Here is a 17,735-nt window from a genome sequence, read left to right as displayed (position 1 = left end):
ATAATTAAATAGTCAGTTATCACAACTGTAAAAGTGCATATAAAACTTCAGAAAGAAAACCTGCCAAAGCAGTAATCAGACTTGACTCTGAGAGGCAAAATTATAGGTGCTTTCTTTTGTGCTTTCTAAGACCTTTCTGTATGTTCTAAATTCTCTATTTCCAACATGTATTATTTTAATAAACAGAAAAATATCAATTGTACACCTGAAATCTATGTAATTTTACTAACAAATGTCACCCCAATAAAATAAAAATAATAATAATAATAATAATAAATAAATAAAAATAAAAGCTCACACTAGCACACAGAAAAAAAAAGAGAAAAATATCAATAATTGAAAAAAAAAGAAAAAAAATTGCTTTTCTTCCACTTCCAATTTCTTTCATTTTTTCAGGTGTTCTCAAACATTTTGGAGGTTTTGTAATAGAATCTCTAGCTCTTTCACTCCCCTGAGATGTAATTTTTCTGAGACTGGAGGATTAAAAAGGTTTTATATTTTCATACTATCTCCTCACCTAGCTTGAATTTCAATTTTCCCCTAAACATATTTGCTCTCCTTTTGCCACTTTGGAGATTATTCTCCTGGTTGGAGATGAAAGCTAAATAAGAGTTAGTTGATTAGTCTTGTTTGCTTTTTTTGTCATTTGTTAGCATTGCACTATCCATTACCAGCAGGCAGTCTTCCTTTATCGCCTTCTTGCTCTGAATTTAACAAAAGAAAAGTGGTCCACAGAAACTCCAACTCACTTTGAGAATCCAATCTCCTTCTTAGAGATTTAAACCAATCTTTTGATTTATTCTTTAGTTGTGTGTCCCCTCTTCCTCCTTGAATCCCCTTCCAATATTCCTTTAAAATCTAAGCTCATCAAAGAGTGTCATTTGCAACTACAAAGGATTTTGTAACTGTGGCCCTTCAAACCAGATCAGTCTAGTTACCCATCATGCACCCTTTGGTTCGCAGATGCAGGACACAGTTGCTAACTGCTTTTCCCTCTTTGGATACCTTCTCCTTTTTGCCTGCTGCTTTGGGTTTTATGCTTTTTCCCTTGATGTTTGACCATGGTTCACAAATTCAAAATCTGCAGTGGCCCAACTGGCAAAGGTGGAGAACTAGAGAGGCCAGGGTACACCTTTAAAGAGAGCAGCCATTATTCATCCACCTCCCATTGTGCCATACAGTATGGGCTGTCACCCATTGTGGTAAAATCCTCAGATTTTTTTTAAAAGATGCTGAAAATACAAAAAGCGCACGTGTGTGTGTGTGTGTGTGTGTGTGTGTGTGTGTGTCTGACATCCAGTGATGGGGGATCATGTCCTAAAAACTTCATTGCATCTTCTTCACAATTTTTTCAAAAATAACTTTCCTGAAATCTAAGGTATACATATATCAGTTGATATTATTAGCTTGCATTTATTGAATATTTTTATTGTGCACTGTCCTAAATGTTTTACAAGTAGTAGCTCATTTAATTATCACAACACTCCAATGAATTAAGTACTTTTATAATTTATATTTACAGAAGAGGAAACTGAGTCAGAGTAATTTAAGCGTGTACCCAAAACTATCCAGCTAGTATCAGAGGAGGAAGTTGAACCGAGCAGGTTGGGCTCCAGAGGTATACCCTTAATAACTATGTATTATCTCTCTTCTTACGTTGTTATAAACTCAGAGATGATGTCATTTTCTCCACAGGTTCCCATCACTTCTACTGCCTTCATTAGATCTCATTGTTGATGAGGATTAAGTACCAATAGCATTTTCCCTCTGCCTTTTGAGCAATAGAACTACCAGCATGGCATGTCAAGAACTTTTTGATGCTCTACCTTTAGTAGAATAAGGCTTCCAGCAGCTGTATAGAAGCTGCTTTATCTTGCCTCCGCACCGTTTTGTGATTTATTGGTAATTTACTTTCTGTCTCAAAACTCTGAAGAGGGCTTCTAAAACAGCATCGATACCTTCTTTTTTGTAAAGCCAGGTCATATACGGTGTTTCCCTGAAAATAAGACCTACCTCGAAAAGAAGCCCCAGTTAAGATCTCAGCCAGATGGACACATTTAGTACGTTATGACGATGTTCCAGAAGATGACATGACTGTATTTGAATAAATGTAGATTATTGTACATGAAAAAAATGACATCCCCTGAAAATAAGCTCTAGTGGAGCAAAAATTAATATAAGACCCGATCTTATTTTTGGGGAAACACGGCACTTTCACTTTATAAATCGTAAATTTCCATCCAGGTTAATACTGTGTTTATATACAATGTTACTTCCCTTCCCCTTTACGTCTAAATCTCCCTAATCTACCTCAGATGCTCACTCACGACTTCAACTAAAATTTCTATTTCTGTGTTTCAAAAATCTTTATCTCTCGGTCCACAGTGAATCCGAAGCTTCAAACAATCACATTCAAATGACTCCTGGACGTCTCTCTCAGGCATAGCCAAGGCCTGAGTGTTCACACCTGAACTCATAATCTCTCCCCTATAACTGCTCCTTCTTTTATCCCAAGTTTACCATCTACCCAGCTGTCCCTGCTAGAAATATTGGCCCCATATCTCTGCTCTTCTTCATAAGAAAACACATTAAAATAGTTTTTGGTAACCATCAGACCCATTTTCACTTCTCACACACTGTTCTTCAAACAGATAGATTTCAGTCCTCAACACTGAAACTGAAACTGTGCCAGTGAGTGTCACCAAAGACTTCCATATTGGCAAATACAATGGTCACTTCTCTGCCCACATTTCACTTAACCTGTTAGGCACATTTAATGTAGTTATTCACTTCTTTCTTTTCTTGGTTTTCATGATGCCACCTTGTCCTGGATTTCTTATTTTCATATTGGTTCCTTGTGCTCAGGCTGTTTAGCTGACTTTTCCTTAGATTGGCCTCTAAACATTGAAAGTTCCCAGAACTGAGTCCTTCACTATATTAGTTTTTTATTGCTGCCATAAAAAAATTGCTACAAACTTAGTGGCTTAAGACAGCATAAATTTATTATCTGAAGTCTGAGACAAGTTTCCCTGGATTAAAATCAAGGTGTCATTGGCACTATGTTCCTTTCTGAAAGCTCTCAGAGAGAACCATTTTCTTGTATTTTTTAGCTTCTCAAGGCTGCCTGCTTTCCAGCTCATTGACCTCTTCCCCTGCCTTCAAAGCCAGCAATGTCAAATCTCTTTCTGAACCTACTCTCATGGTCACATTTGTGTTACACAACAGCCATGAAAAAGTTTTCCACCATGAAGACACCCTGCTCTCTTACATTGGGGCCATCTGGATAATCAAAGAAAGCCTTTCCATCTCAAGGTCTTTAAGTTAATTACATTTGCAAAATTCCTTTTGTCATGTAAGGTAACAAACATATTTATAGGTTCTGTGGATTATGAGCTGAAAATGTGCCTAAAACATGAGCTCTCTTCCCCTTCCTCTATGGAGAAGATCCTCTAAATTCCACAGTTTCAAATGCCATCGGTGTGGTAATGCCACACAGATTTTTATCCCCAGCCCTGACTTCTCTGAGATTTCAACTCATTTATCCAAATGCTTACTTAATTTACATTCTCTCCAACATTTCTTCCCTAAATCTTTATATTTCACAAATGGCACCATTACACTCCCAGAAGATCAAGAATTAAATTTGGTGGTTGGATTTGATTTCTTTCTTTTACCCCCAACTCTACTCATCAGAAGGTCCTCTAATATATACCCCAACTTACTTAATTCACTATTTCCACCACTGCCACCCAAGACAAAGCCATGCGGTCAGTACCTTCCTAACTCCACTTGCTACTTTTCTTTTGATCCCCTAACATTTGTTTAGCATTAAAAAAACAAAAACCACAACAAAAAGATTCCTACAAAAGAGTCACAGTAAGATTTTCAAATACTAAATTGGATTATTTCTCTGTTTAACCCCCTGCAGTGGCTCCTCGTTACCTTTACAAAAATTACGCTACAAAGCTCCTCATGACCTACCTGTGGCTTCATCTTCTACCACTCTCTTCCCCTTTCACCAAGTTTCAGCCACACCGCCAACCTTCAGTCTATGCCTGGAGCATGTCAGACACTTCTTGCCTCCCTTTTTCTGGAACCCTCGTTTCGCAGATCCTGGCATGGTGGGCTGCTTGTCATGATTAGGTTTTATCTGGAGGCCTTCCCCGACCATGTCATCTAAAGTCCATTTCTCCATTCTCATTCTCTATGCCATGATTCTCTTAATTCCTTCAAAGCACTAATCACTACCTAAAAATATCACATTTATTTCTGTCATATTCACTGAAATAAAATGAAATACACATATTTTATGTATACAGTTTTACTAATTTGGACAAATACATGCACCTGAATAGCTACAACCTCAATGAAGAGGTAGAACATTTTCATCACACCAGAAAGCTGACAAATGTTCCTTGGTAGTCAAGCACCCCCTGCCCACCCCAAGCTGCCTCTCATCTGATTTCTTATAGCCACTGATTGCATCAGTTTTCTTGTTCCAGGGCATGTTTGTCAAATAGAAATATAATGAACTAGTTGGGTAATTGAAATTTTTCTAGTAGCTCATGTAGCTTTTTTTCTAGAACTCCATATCCATATACTCCGTACTGTATAGTGTCTATTTCCTTTTGTTTAACATAAGAATTTTGAGTTTCATCTTTGTATCAGTAGTTCATTTTTTTCATTAGTGAGTAGTACTTTATTTTATGAAAATATAACAATTTGTTTGCCCATTCTTCTTTTGATATTGCCATGTTTCCAGATTTTAGCTATTTTGAAAAAACCTACTATGAACCTTCATGCACAAGTCCTTTTAGACATATGTATTTATTTCTTTTAGGTGATACAGTAATTTACTATTTAACTTTATGAGAAACTGCCCAATTGCTTTCCGAAGTGTTTGCACCAGTTTGCATTATCTCCAGCTATAAGAGCTCTAGCTGCTCCTTATCCTTTCAGATACTCAGTATTTTGGTGTTTTGTTTTGTTTTGTTTTAGCCATTCCAGTTGTATCCTATAGAGGTTTTTATTTGCATTTTACTAACGACTAATGATGTTGAATATATTTGCAAATGCTTATTGGTCATTTGTGTATCTTCTTTTCTATAGTCTGTTGCAGAATTTTCCCTTTTTAACAATTAAATTGTCTTCTAATTATTGAGTTGTAAGACATTTATATATTCTGCATATGAGTACTCTTTCATATATATGTACTACAAATATTCTCTCCTTTACTGTTGCTTGGTTCTTAATTTTCTTAAGTTCTTTTGAAGAACAGAAAGTTTTAATTTTGATGAAGTTCAATTTACATTTTTTTCCTTTTTTGGTTATTACTTTTTTTGTCCTTTTTACCAAATGTTTGCCTACACAAGGTGTCAGAGTTTCTCCAATATTTTCTTCTAAAATTTTATGATTGTAATTTTTGTATTTACAGTAGCTTCTTAACATCTGTCATGATCCTTTTCTTTCTCTTGTTCTCTCTTCTTTTCCTCATTTCTTTGCTCTTCTTTTTCTCCTGTCTGTTCTCATGAAAAATAGAACACTTTGTCTGATGTCAGTTTCTACTTTATTTCTCTTCTTCTTTATGGCCAGTCAGCAAAGCAAAGGTTAGTAGTGTCAAAACCCCGAAACAGATGTTTCCCCTTTTGGAAGGCAGAAGCTGGAATGGGAGGAAGGGAGGATTGTATATGCTTCTACTTTTTTTTCTTTCTTTTACTTCTTTTGCACCAGAAGTTACAAATCCATTTCAGAAGGGGTAGTGCTTAGAGAGCAGGGGTCACAGAAGGGTGTGAGCAGATGGTGCAAAGCTGGATGAGAAAAGGAGGGGATGCTGACGAGAGCTAGAGAGACATTCACTCCACTTTACGATCAATAACCCCAAGAGAGAAGGTGAGAAGGTTACATTTGAAACACATCTATATTATTTGTAGCTTGTTTTTAATATACAAATCATATTGCCCATGGCCAGAGCAGAGCAACCTGATGAATTTGAAAAAAAAAAAATGTGTAACATCGCAATTACAATGTGGATGTATTATGTTCACCTTTTTTTGACAGGATCTCCAGCTACCTTCCAAGTCTCCCTATTTGTCTTATAGAAACCCCAGAAATCACTTCATTCATTGGGTATGTAGCGCCAGTCCTCAGGGATATATTATTTTTCTATTTTTGCTATTCTATAATAGCTCTATCTCTGCTTGGTAATGACTGTTGCCTTTGAGTCCAGTTCAAAGTGCCATTATTTGTACTCCATATCTATTTATGGGGATGTAAAGTACAACATAGAGAATATAGTCAATATTGTTACAACAACTATGTATAGTGCCTGGTGGGTACTAGACTAATTGGGGGGGATTCTTTCCTTCCTTTCTTCCTTCTTTCCTTCCTTCCTTACTTCCTTCTTTTTCTCTTTTCAAATAAGTCATTTGTTGAAGGCAGCAGAATTCCATATTAGCCCTGCCAGCCATATAAATGGTGAACGTAATTGTCTCAGTATGGAGTCATCTACCACCCTGTGAGTTGCATTTCCCTTAGTTGGTGATGAATAATTCCCATATGCTAAAATCTGTGTGTCATCACTATTGTCTATGGCAATGCTGAAGGAAGTCAGTATTTCTTCTGAGGTTGAACTTCACCCTCTGTGATGTGTTTCTTAATCTTTTTTGCATTATCACACTCCCCTTCTTGCCCTCCCACCCCACCAGAAGCCTTTTTAGTTTTGTTTTCTAAAACACTTCTGCCATCCTGTGTGATATTTTAATACAATAGATATAACATTTGTCTGTTTATCACCATGGCCCTCCAAACATCGTAATAATAAAGATTTTTTTTTCGCTCCCTCCTAGGCACTAATTTTTACCCTTGCGACAATATCCAACCCTATGTAGAATGTAGAATGCATGCTTTATGAAAAGGATGCTGTGAGTGCCTACAGATCTGATCATGCTGAGAACTTTTCTTCTTCTTCTTTTTTTTTTTTTTTTTAGATACACAGTTTGTTATAATAGAATGACTAGAGACTTAAGAGTCAGAGAGATAGGATTCCTGGTTCTGCCATTCCCAGCTGGGTGATCTTAGAAAAACATACTTGAGCCTTATTTTATAAACAGTAAAATGTAGCAAAGTATAGGTTTTTCATGCTTTGTTACATTTTACTGTTTGGGGATTAAATTTTAAAAATTCCCGTGTAGTTCTTAGCAGAATACCTCTTATGTAAGTTCAGTTCCCCAAGAATTATTTTATTTTATATTGGTCAACTCATCAATTTATTACCCTCCATTTTCATGGAGTTGTATTCCTCCTGGATTATTTTACACACTGTCTCTTATATTCATCTCCATAAAATGCTGTAACTTATAGAGACATTCTTGAAACGGGTTCATTCTCCCTTTTGGAAACAAAAACAGCTTATGTTTACAGCTCTCCCAACCCAGATCCCATCAGGTAGGAAGTTAAACAGGACACAGGTAGGTTAAGAAAACATTTCCAGAGGTATGTATATTTTCTGAATCTCAAATTTAACAATAACTTTTTGGGTTTCCACTGGAAATGTTGGAGTCTGCTCAATAAAATGCATTTTTTTTTTATATTTCAAATAGTTATTTATAGTATTTTTATACTTCAAATAGTTATTTGAAGTAACTATTCACCAGAGGTTCTTGGGAACTTTCCTTTAAACCTTCTGTTAAACCTTCTTAATCCTTCCTACTCAAACTGTGATCCACACACCAGCAGCTCCAGTACCCCCTGGGAGCTTGTTAGAAATGTGGAATCTCCAGTCACATCCAAGAACTACTGAATCAGATCTTCATTTCAATAAGATCCCCAGCTGATCTGCATGCACAGTCAGGTTTGAGAAGCACTTTGCATAATCACGTTTCTACCTCTAACTGCATCCAATGATTATTAATCTTCTAATAACCCATAATTAATGCTATTTGCAAATATCGTTATTGCCTATTAATATGTATTAACACTATCTACTAAGTGCTAAACCCAGCTTTCTTCAGTAAACATAGTATTATTCACTGACCACACCCATAGAGTAATTCTAAACTTCAGTATTTTTATGACTCACCTGCAAAACCTGCCAAAAATTCAGGAGACTACCCATAAAGACGAGGATTTATTAGATCTGAGATGGCCTCTAAGAATCTGAATTTTCCACAATCACTTAAGGTTTTCCTATGCAAGTGGTTCCCGGACCATAGTTTATGGAAATGGTATTAAACTATAACATTAAAAACAAAAGTCTCTTAACCATTTTTATCCCTTTAATCATGCCAGTTGATGGGATTTCTGGTCACTGTGGAGGTGTACATTAGGAGCATAGAGAGCCCAGATGCATATACAGAATCAGCCTTCATGGAACACTTCCTGGTCACACTCGGAGGTTCTTTTCATTCTCTCTGATGTTGCAACTGTGCTCAGAAAAGACCATGTGAGAGAGGCTGTGACTGCAGAAGATGTATTGCAGTGCTTACTAATCAAGAGGAGTGATTTCTATCACTATTGTCTCTTTAGTCAACAAGCACTGCAAAGATCACTAATATTTATTATAATATTTATACCTCTTCTTATAAGTGGGGGGGAAAGAAAAAGGAAAGGTAAGAACCATCAGACACATCATGATGCTTTGAGGGGAATTTTAAAGTAATTCTTAACTTGTCAGTATTGTACACATTGGGCAGTAAATAGTTAATTCACGGCCACAGAATCCTGCTTGTCTTTCCATTAGAATTAACAAGGAAAACACATTAGAAGTCTTTCAGAAGTTGATTACAAAGAAGAAAACACATTAGTAGAAGTAAAATATACAATTTGAAAAATAACAGTCTTTCTCATCGTGCTTGAGAAACAGATGCTTGAATAATCATCACCTTACACACAAGTCTCCTTCAGAAAGAATAAATGTAATTACCTATAGCTGTTACTTGGAAATGGAAATAGAAATATAATAGCAAAGATTGGTAGCACATATTATATGAAAGTATTAAATAACCCTCTGTATATTCAATACGGTAGAAGAGGCTTTTATGTTCAATGGGAGAGTCCATCAGGAAAGACATCTTAGTCAGTGGGGATATTTGACATTGAACCAGATTAGAATTATCTCCTGGGGTAAGTTTTGCAAATTTGACTTGAGATGTTAGAGCTACCGTTAGAGATTCTTAGGTATCAGGACTTTCTTCAGCACTAGACTTAATCAGAAATTATAGAAGTAGGACTAACTTTTGAGTATCTATCTATCTATCTATCTATCTATCTATCTATCTATCTATCTATCTATCTATCTATCTGGAGTAAACGAAGTTACTTTCGATCCAAATTGATTCACGAGATTCTATGGGGCCATCTGGAAGCTATGTTACAGGAAATGCAGTAGCAAATAAGGAAGATATGATGATACGTACTACAGGATGTATTGTAGGGCAGAGTCAAAAAGCTGTGGGTCATGAGGAAGCAGATGGGCTACTTAAGGACTGATCTAGAAAGGAGACTCTAAACCCTGAGAAGGAATTTGTTTCATCGTTAGTCGTTAACAGAAAGCAGGTAAAAAACATCTTCTGCCACCCCAGTTATGGTATGTCCTCATCATAAACACTTGCTTACTTTTTCTATAAAGAAATGGTTATAAAAAGTAAGATTACTTGAAATACATGTAAGGTACTACAACTGGGTTCCCCAGTCCTTGTAATGTGACCAGTAAAACTTACAAAGAGCTTGGGGAAATCATTAGATTGACATTTCCCTAGGTGCAACTTTTGAATCAACTTTAAAGAAATTATCTTTACTTTGGCTAAGCAAAAAGACCGTGTTTTCTTTGTATTTTCCAGTGTACATGTTTTTCCTTGTCCACATCTGCTTCCACAAAGAACTATTATTCACATCAGCCTTTTGGATTTGTAAGACATGATTTACATCTTTCAAGGAACTCTTTATGGCACAAGGTATATTTATAGTTAGACTACCAGTGGGGAGATTAACAATGAGCTCTCTCGGGGCCTCCCACCTGCCCTTGTACTCTAGTTTTCAGAGATGCCTAATGTAGACCCCAGTAGATCATGCTGACCTGGCTTCATTCAAAGTGGGGATGGAAAATTTCCATGAGCACACCATGGTCACACAAGTTACATATATAAACATCTGCTGGATCAATGCAGTAGATAAAGCAAACGCTCTCTCTCTCTCTCTCTCTCTCTCTCTCTCTCTCTCAACATATGCATAAGGTGTGAATTTTAAGGAAGCCTGGATAAGAGAATTTAAAGTTGGGTTGTTAGTTAGATTGGGTTTGTTGAGAAGGTTCTTAGAATTAGAGTGATCTAATGGGTGAAAATAAAAAGTGAGGTAAAATTGGATAGTACTCAAAAAGAAACAGAGCAGTGAGATTAAAAATTCATAGATTTAGAATACTTTGCTAACTGTTATATAGAAAGTTGCTTTTCAAAAGTAGATAGAGTTTCTCCTATGGTTATTGGCACTTTTCCTGAGTCGGAGGTAAAGAGTTCTTTGAATTTCAAGAGAAAAGGATTCTTTAAGGATATGGTTGCAATGGGACCTCTGGGAAATAAGAAAACTTATCTTTCCAAATAGTAGGTTAGAGGGCTTTGTCAGGTATTACTGTTTTATAGGGACCACTTTCAGACACAAACATGTTGGAATGAATGGTGGTTCAACCTAAGGCCTGGGGCCTACAGGTGAAGGGGATTAAACAATTTTGAGACAGAGAAAACGGAAGCAAAGCTAAGAACCAGTATAATCAACTGAAGTTATAAAAGTGCCTATGGCTTCTAAAGAAATTATAAATGAAAAAAGGTATTACAAATAAGCCGCATGGAAAGCTATACAGCTCTATTAAAGAATGCAAATGTTATTAAATGCATGGAATATTTTATATAATATGGAAATACTGCACACCATTATTTAAATCTGATATTATTCTCCACATGTAATTGGTAGTTTTCTGCAGGAAGGATCAGCGGAAAATGCTTAACTCTTTAGTCCTCAGCGAGATTGGACCATTGAAGAAAACAGTGGGTACCTTCCATTAAAATTAAGGAACTAGACAAAGTCCCAGGATGTTTTCACCGAAAGGAACTGGAAGCATAGCTTTATAAATTAAGACCACCCTTATTATATTCATCTTTACTAGCTCAATGCCTAATGCAATGCATGGGACATAGTTTTTGTTTTGTTATGCAGTGATTTTGTGTGTGTGTGTGTGTGTGTGTGTGTGTGTGTGTGTTTGCGCGCACGCGCACGTGAGCAGGCCTTAAAGATGTATCAGTAAAATTGTTTCCTGTTAATGCTAAATTGGAATCTTAGTGTAATATCCTTTCACTCTACTTCTCCCCACCCTCCCTAATATCATTTCAAACATCCTACTTCTCCCTACCCCCACCCCCAAAAAGTCTAAAACGGGGGAAAATGTAAATGAAAAAGAAAGGCAAATGACTTAGACCAGAAAATGAAAAGACAAGAGAAACCCCCAATAGAAATATGTTTCTGGGTAGAAAAAAAAAGTAACATGAATATTAGCAGGAACATTATATACCTAATTAAACATGATATTTAAAATTGGGGCAATGGGTTAAATTGGAACATTGATGTTTGGCAAAAGGAATTCATTTGTATGCAGAAATTGGGGTTGTCATCAACTGCTGTTGTAGTTTTTAGTAAGTCTTTAAATTTTCATCTTTTCCTTTTGTACTTTTCCATTAAACACAGCATATTATAACCAGATCAGTAGGTCAGCCAAGAGCGCAGAATTTATGTTTCAAAATGAAAGTCAATAGTTAATAATCTAGCAGCACAATGAAGCCCGTTTCAGGTGTAGAGTCCAAGCTTTTTCAGATTGTTCAAGTCTAATCAGTCACCCTCCCACGCCTGATGGTTTTCTCAGTAATCCCAGCTGGCCCCTGCCATGTGAGGTCCAGTGAATCAACTCTCACTGTAGCCGCTGCTGCTGGGAGCAAGGAGAAGCAGCCCTGTAGGCTTTGCTCTGTGACAGTGAGGGAGGCACTGTGTGGGGACAGAGTCCCAGAGAGCAGTTTCCAGGCCCTTGGCCTCACATGGAAAGGTGCTTGCTCGGATAGTAGATGGCCGTCGGCTGTGACTGGTTGGCCATCAGCTGTAACCAGTTAGCCATTGGCCACTGATATAACTGCATGGCTGCATTGGTTTGTTACTTGGTTGGCAGGCAGAAAAGTGGACAGCGGATTGCGCATCCGTGTGGATACTACTTCCTGTGTGCAACTCGACTGGCCGTCAGCGAGACTGGGGTGCAGGAAGACACCTTGTTGGGGTACTGGTGGATGTTTGCTTTTGTATCTTCAACCCAGCTGCCAGAGACAATATAGTGGTGTGAACCCCCTATCCATGGCTCCGTAGGTGTTCCTTTTTGGCCACACCATATCCTATGTTCTTGTGTGGGGAGCGGGACCAGAGTCCCCGCATGACAAACTGTATACCCAATTTAGCTGTCAACATGAATCCATTCATGGAGGATGTGGGTACATTTAAATCACGTTTTCTTATTATTAACAATCATAAGCCAAATCCATGTTTTAAAATTAAACGTTCACCCTAATAGCTAGTGAAGTTGAGCAATTTTTCGTACATCTGTTGGCCATTTGTATGTCTTCTTGGAGAAGTGTCTGTTCAGGTCCTCTGCCTAGTTTTTAATTGGATTGTTTGTTTTTTGTTGTTGTTGTTATTGTTGAGTTGTATGACTTCTTTATATATTTTGGATATTACTGGAGGTACTGTTTGCAAATACCTTTCTGATTCGGTTGGTGGCCTCTTTGTTTTGTTAATGGTTTCTTTTGCTGTGCAGAAGCTTTTTTGTTTGATATAGTCCCATTCATTTATTTTTGCTTTTATTTTCCTTGCTTTTGGGGTCAAATTCATAAAATCCTCTCTGAACCCAAGGTCCATATGTTTAGTAACTATGGTTTCTTCTATACAATTTATTTTTTCAGGTCTTATGTTTACATCTTTGATCCATTTTGAATTAATTTTGGTGTATGGGGACAGCAAGCAGTTTAGTTTCATTCCTTTGCATGTGGCTTTCCAGTTTTCCCAATGCTTATCGAAACCACAATGAGATACTACCTCACAACTTTTAGAATGGTTACCATCGACAGGGTAAGTAATAACAAGTGTAGGAGAGGTTGTGGGGGGAAAAGAACCCTCATATAATACAATGCTAGTGGAAATGTAAGCTGTACAGCCTCTATGGAAAACAGTATGGAGTTTTCTCAAAAAATTAAGAACAGAATTACCATAGGACCCAGCAATTACTCTTCTGTGTATCTACCCCCAAAACCTGAAAACATTAATCTGTAAAGATATATGTACCCCAATGTTACTTGAAGCGTTATTCATGGTGGCCAAGACATGGAAACAACCAAAGTGTCCTTTGATAGGTGATTGGATAAAGAAAATGTGGTACATAAATATAATAGAACATTACTCGGCCATAAGAAAAGATGAAATACTGCCACTGCAACAACGTGGATGGACCTTGAGACTATCATGCTAAGTGAAATAGGGAAGACAGAAAATTGAGAACTCTATGATTTTACTCATATGTAGGATAGAAAACTGAAAGCAACAAACAAGACAAGCAAAGGAACAAAAACTCACAGACAACAGTTTAGTGGTTATCAGAGGGTAAGGGGGAAGGGAGGATGCTATAATAGAAGAGAGTAAAGGGGGATCAAATATATGGTGATGGAAGAAGAACTGACTCTGGATGGTGAAGATACAATGCAATATATAGGTGATGTATTATAGAATTGTACACCTGAAACCTATATAATTTTACTAACCAATGTCACGCCAATAATTTTAATAAAAATAAAAAAACATAAAAGTTAAACATTTTGCCTTAGCATGAATAATCTTATGTTTTCTTTTACACTGGAGGGTGCAGGGAAGAGAAGTGTGGTAACTGACGGTGAAATTCCTTGTAATGATAATAGGTTATGTTTATTAGGTGCTTTCTGTGAGCAAGGCATTAGGTTAAGCTCTTTTTGTGCATTATGCCATTTAATCCTAACAAAATTCTAATGAGTGAGATACCATTATAATTCTCATATTAATGAAAAAGAAAAGGAGGTTTTAAAGGTTAAATAACTTGCTTAAGTAGCACAGCTGAGATTGAACCCAAATCTTATCTGAGTCCAATTCTCATGTTTTTTCACCACAATATATCGGATATCCTTCAAACTGTAAAGGAAAAAGAAAGACCTAGCATTTGGTACAAGGGTCTCTCTGGGCAGTTCTCTAATGTCTTGGGTAATATATCTTGCTTCTTGGAGAATTTAGTGAAGCTAAGACTCATTGTGTAGACTCCGTTCTCTTCCTACATGGAAAGGAAAAAATTGGGGATGAATGGTCTTCCACATGGTGCACTTCCACAGTGCACGATTGTCCTCCTGGCCTCTCAGCATTTGACATACATTTTCAGGCTCAGGTCAGATGTCATTTTCCCTGAGTAAACTTCCAGAAGCACCCTCACCTGCAAAGTCAATGTTAAGCATTCTTTCCCTGCACAGTCCCTACCACACCTTATGCATATTATTTCCTCTGCACTTCCCTATGGATGTCTACAGGGCAATGTCTACATTTTATCTGTAGTTTCATTTCCAAAGCACAGCACCCCGCTGAGGGGAGATTGTCGAATGAAGTTAAATCTCATTTAAAACATTCGGCTTCAATTTTATACATGTAGATGCTTTTATTTATAAATTTAAAGCGCCTAAGAAATGAGAGGAAAGAATGAAGGCCACTTAACTGATAAATTTGTATAAGATAATTTGAGCCCTTACCAAGTGCCTTTATCCAGGTGGGCTTTTTGTTATGTGGTTCCCAAGTGAGAGTACTGTTCTCTGACGATTCCATTCGAATTCACAGTGGAGTGGAGACATACCAGAGGCACAAAGCTTGCTGCTGCTCCCAGGCCCTCACCTCATCTTTCATATTTGCCAGAATTCATTCCAGCAATCATCCCAAAATCATCATTTGCATATTGAACACTAAGTTGGCTAGGGATCAGAAGGCTGAGGTGGTTATCAGGAAAGGAAATTACAAAGGTAAACACCATGGCAAAAGTCTTTGTTTTCAAATGACTCATTTTCTATTAGAGAAAGCATGCAAATTTTGCTCTTACCTATATTTAACACTATTTTGTTCTGACAACACAAAAGCAATTTTTATTTGTATAACACCTGACAGTTTACAAAGCACTATGACACTCATTCATTGTTTCATTTGTTTTCAAGATGGGCCCCCCAAAAGAATCATGGAGATTCTGAAGACCAAGCATACTTTGTTATTTCTTGTATCCAGTTTGTGGGAATTAGAGACAACCAATGGAAGGTCATGCTAATTTAAGATCATGCTGATGGCATAGAGAAAAGGCCATTCTTTTGTAATAGACATTAAAGGCGCATGTCCCAGGCTAGACTTCTATATTGTCACAAATCAGTCCCTGATTCCATTTTCAGCTCTCAGTGTAAGGGGGAAGAAAAATAAAATATTCCCTATCTTAAAAAACAGCAGCAGTGAAATCATGCCAACTCTTTCATGTGAGATCAAAACTTTTCATTGTGATTCTGTCTTCTCATTGAGAGGCCGCACAATTGTAACTAACTATCATCAATAAAATCAAGAAAACAAGATTTTTATTGTGGTTGTTGTTTTGTTTTGTTTTTATGAAGGAAAAGCAGAGGCAAATAACTTTGACAACCAGAAAAAAAGGTTTTACAGGTAAATGGCATGTTTACATGCATTTTTTTCTATCATAAAAGCCCTCAAATCAATTTCCCTCTAATTGATAAAAGTTGATTGTATTTGAGAGACTAGCCCATGGCTTCAAAGATGAGTTGAGTAAATTTTATTAGGGACCAAAGGGGTTTTAGGAGATTCATGTTTGCCTTCCTGGGACTAGCTATGTTAGCCTCCTCCCAAGAAGGAAATACGATATAACTCATGGAGACAAGATGAGTTCTTCAAACAGTTGGACCCTGACAGTCACACACTCTAGTGACAACATGGTCAATGCCAGGATGTCCCATATAATAATAATGCAGTCTTCAATTTAAGGATGGCTCCAGGCCCAGTCATTTCTCTTTTGTAGTGGCAACTGACTCTTTAAGCCTTGGGAAAGAAAGAAAGGTTTCGGAAAAAACCCAGAAAGTTAAGGCATGTGTTTGCTCCACAATGAATAGTCTCCTCCAAAATAGAAATATTCTATCAATACAATTAGCACCAAAATATTTCCCACTTCTCAAGTCCTATAAAAGAAGTAGAAATACTAACAAAGGAAAGGTGGATCATCACCGTTCCTTAAACGAAGAACAGCTAAAAGTGAGTATCCAGGCTTTTGATTGGTTTGTTTTCTCTTTCCAAAACCAAGGAAACTAAAGACATTATGAAAAACTCATCTGAACAGATGGGTCAGATATTCAGCTCATGAAATATCAATTAAAAAGCAATAATTAAATTATTTCTGTTTTAAAACATCATTCCTTATTGAGGAGTAATAGTCTAAGGATGGCGATCTTTTCTCTATCACTAGGTTCAGAGCAAATAAACTGATAGAGCATGAGCTATTTAGGTGAGAGTAAGGAAGACTTTCTTGATAAGGAGAGACTACCAAATGATTGAAAAAAAAAAATCATCTCATAGTCTCGAAAAATAGGCTATGTTTTCTGTTGGAATGAGTCCAATTACAGTTCTGATTAAGTAGTGTTGAAGTTTTGCTTTTTTTTTTTTAGAATCTTTGAGCTCCATAACTCTTTCTAAAATTAACTTTTCTATTTTGAGATAATTATAGATTTGCTTGCAGTTGTAAGAAATAATATAGAGGTACCACCCTTTACTTGTGTCCCCAAATGGTAACATCTTGCAAAACTATGCTACAATATCACAATCAGGATCTTGATATTGATACAGTCAAGATATGGAAGAGTTTCATCACCACAAGGATCCCTCTGTTGCACATTTATAGCCACACTTATCAACTCTTCTCTTTGTCCCTGACCCCTGTCAACTACTAATTTGTTATTCATTTCTAAAATTTTGTGATTTCAAAAGTTATGTAAATTGAATCATACAGTATGTGATTTTTTTAAAAATTAAAGTTTATTACAGTGACAATGGTTAGTAAAGTTACACAGGTTTCAAGTGTACAATTCTGGAATACATAATCTATATATGACATTGTGTATTCACCACCCAGAGTCAGTTCTCCTTCCATCAACATATATTTGATCCCTTTTACCCTCATCTACCACCTTCTTCCCCCCCTACCCTCTGGTAACCACTAAACTATTGTCTATGTCTATGAGTTTTTGTTTCACCAATCCCTCTCCTGGGTATCTACCCAAAAAATCTGAAAACATTTATCCGTAAAGATTTATGTGCTCCAATGTTCATTGCAGCTTTATTTATGGTGACCAAGACATGGAAACAACTAAAGTGTCCTTTGATAGATGATTGGATAAAGAAGATGTGGTATATATACAAAAAGGAATACTATGCTGCCATAAGAAAAGATGAAGTAGTGCCATTTGCGACATGGATCTTGAGATTATTATGCGAAGTGAAACAGTATGTGATCTTTTGATATTGATGTTTTGCACTCAGCCTAATCCCTGGAAATTCCTCCAGTTAATGTGTCTATTAATTGTTTGCTCCTTTTTTTTGCTAATATTCTGTGGCATGGT

The sequence above is a fragment of the Rhinolophus hipposideros genome (assembly GCF_964194185.1).
Source record: "Rhinolophus hipposideros genome assembly, chromosome: 2".
Lineage (NCBI taxonomy): Eukaryota > Metazoa > Chordata > Mammalia > Chiroptera > Rhinolophidae > Rhinolophus > Rhinolophus hipposideros.
Note: the sequence above shows the minus strand (reverse complement) of the source record.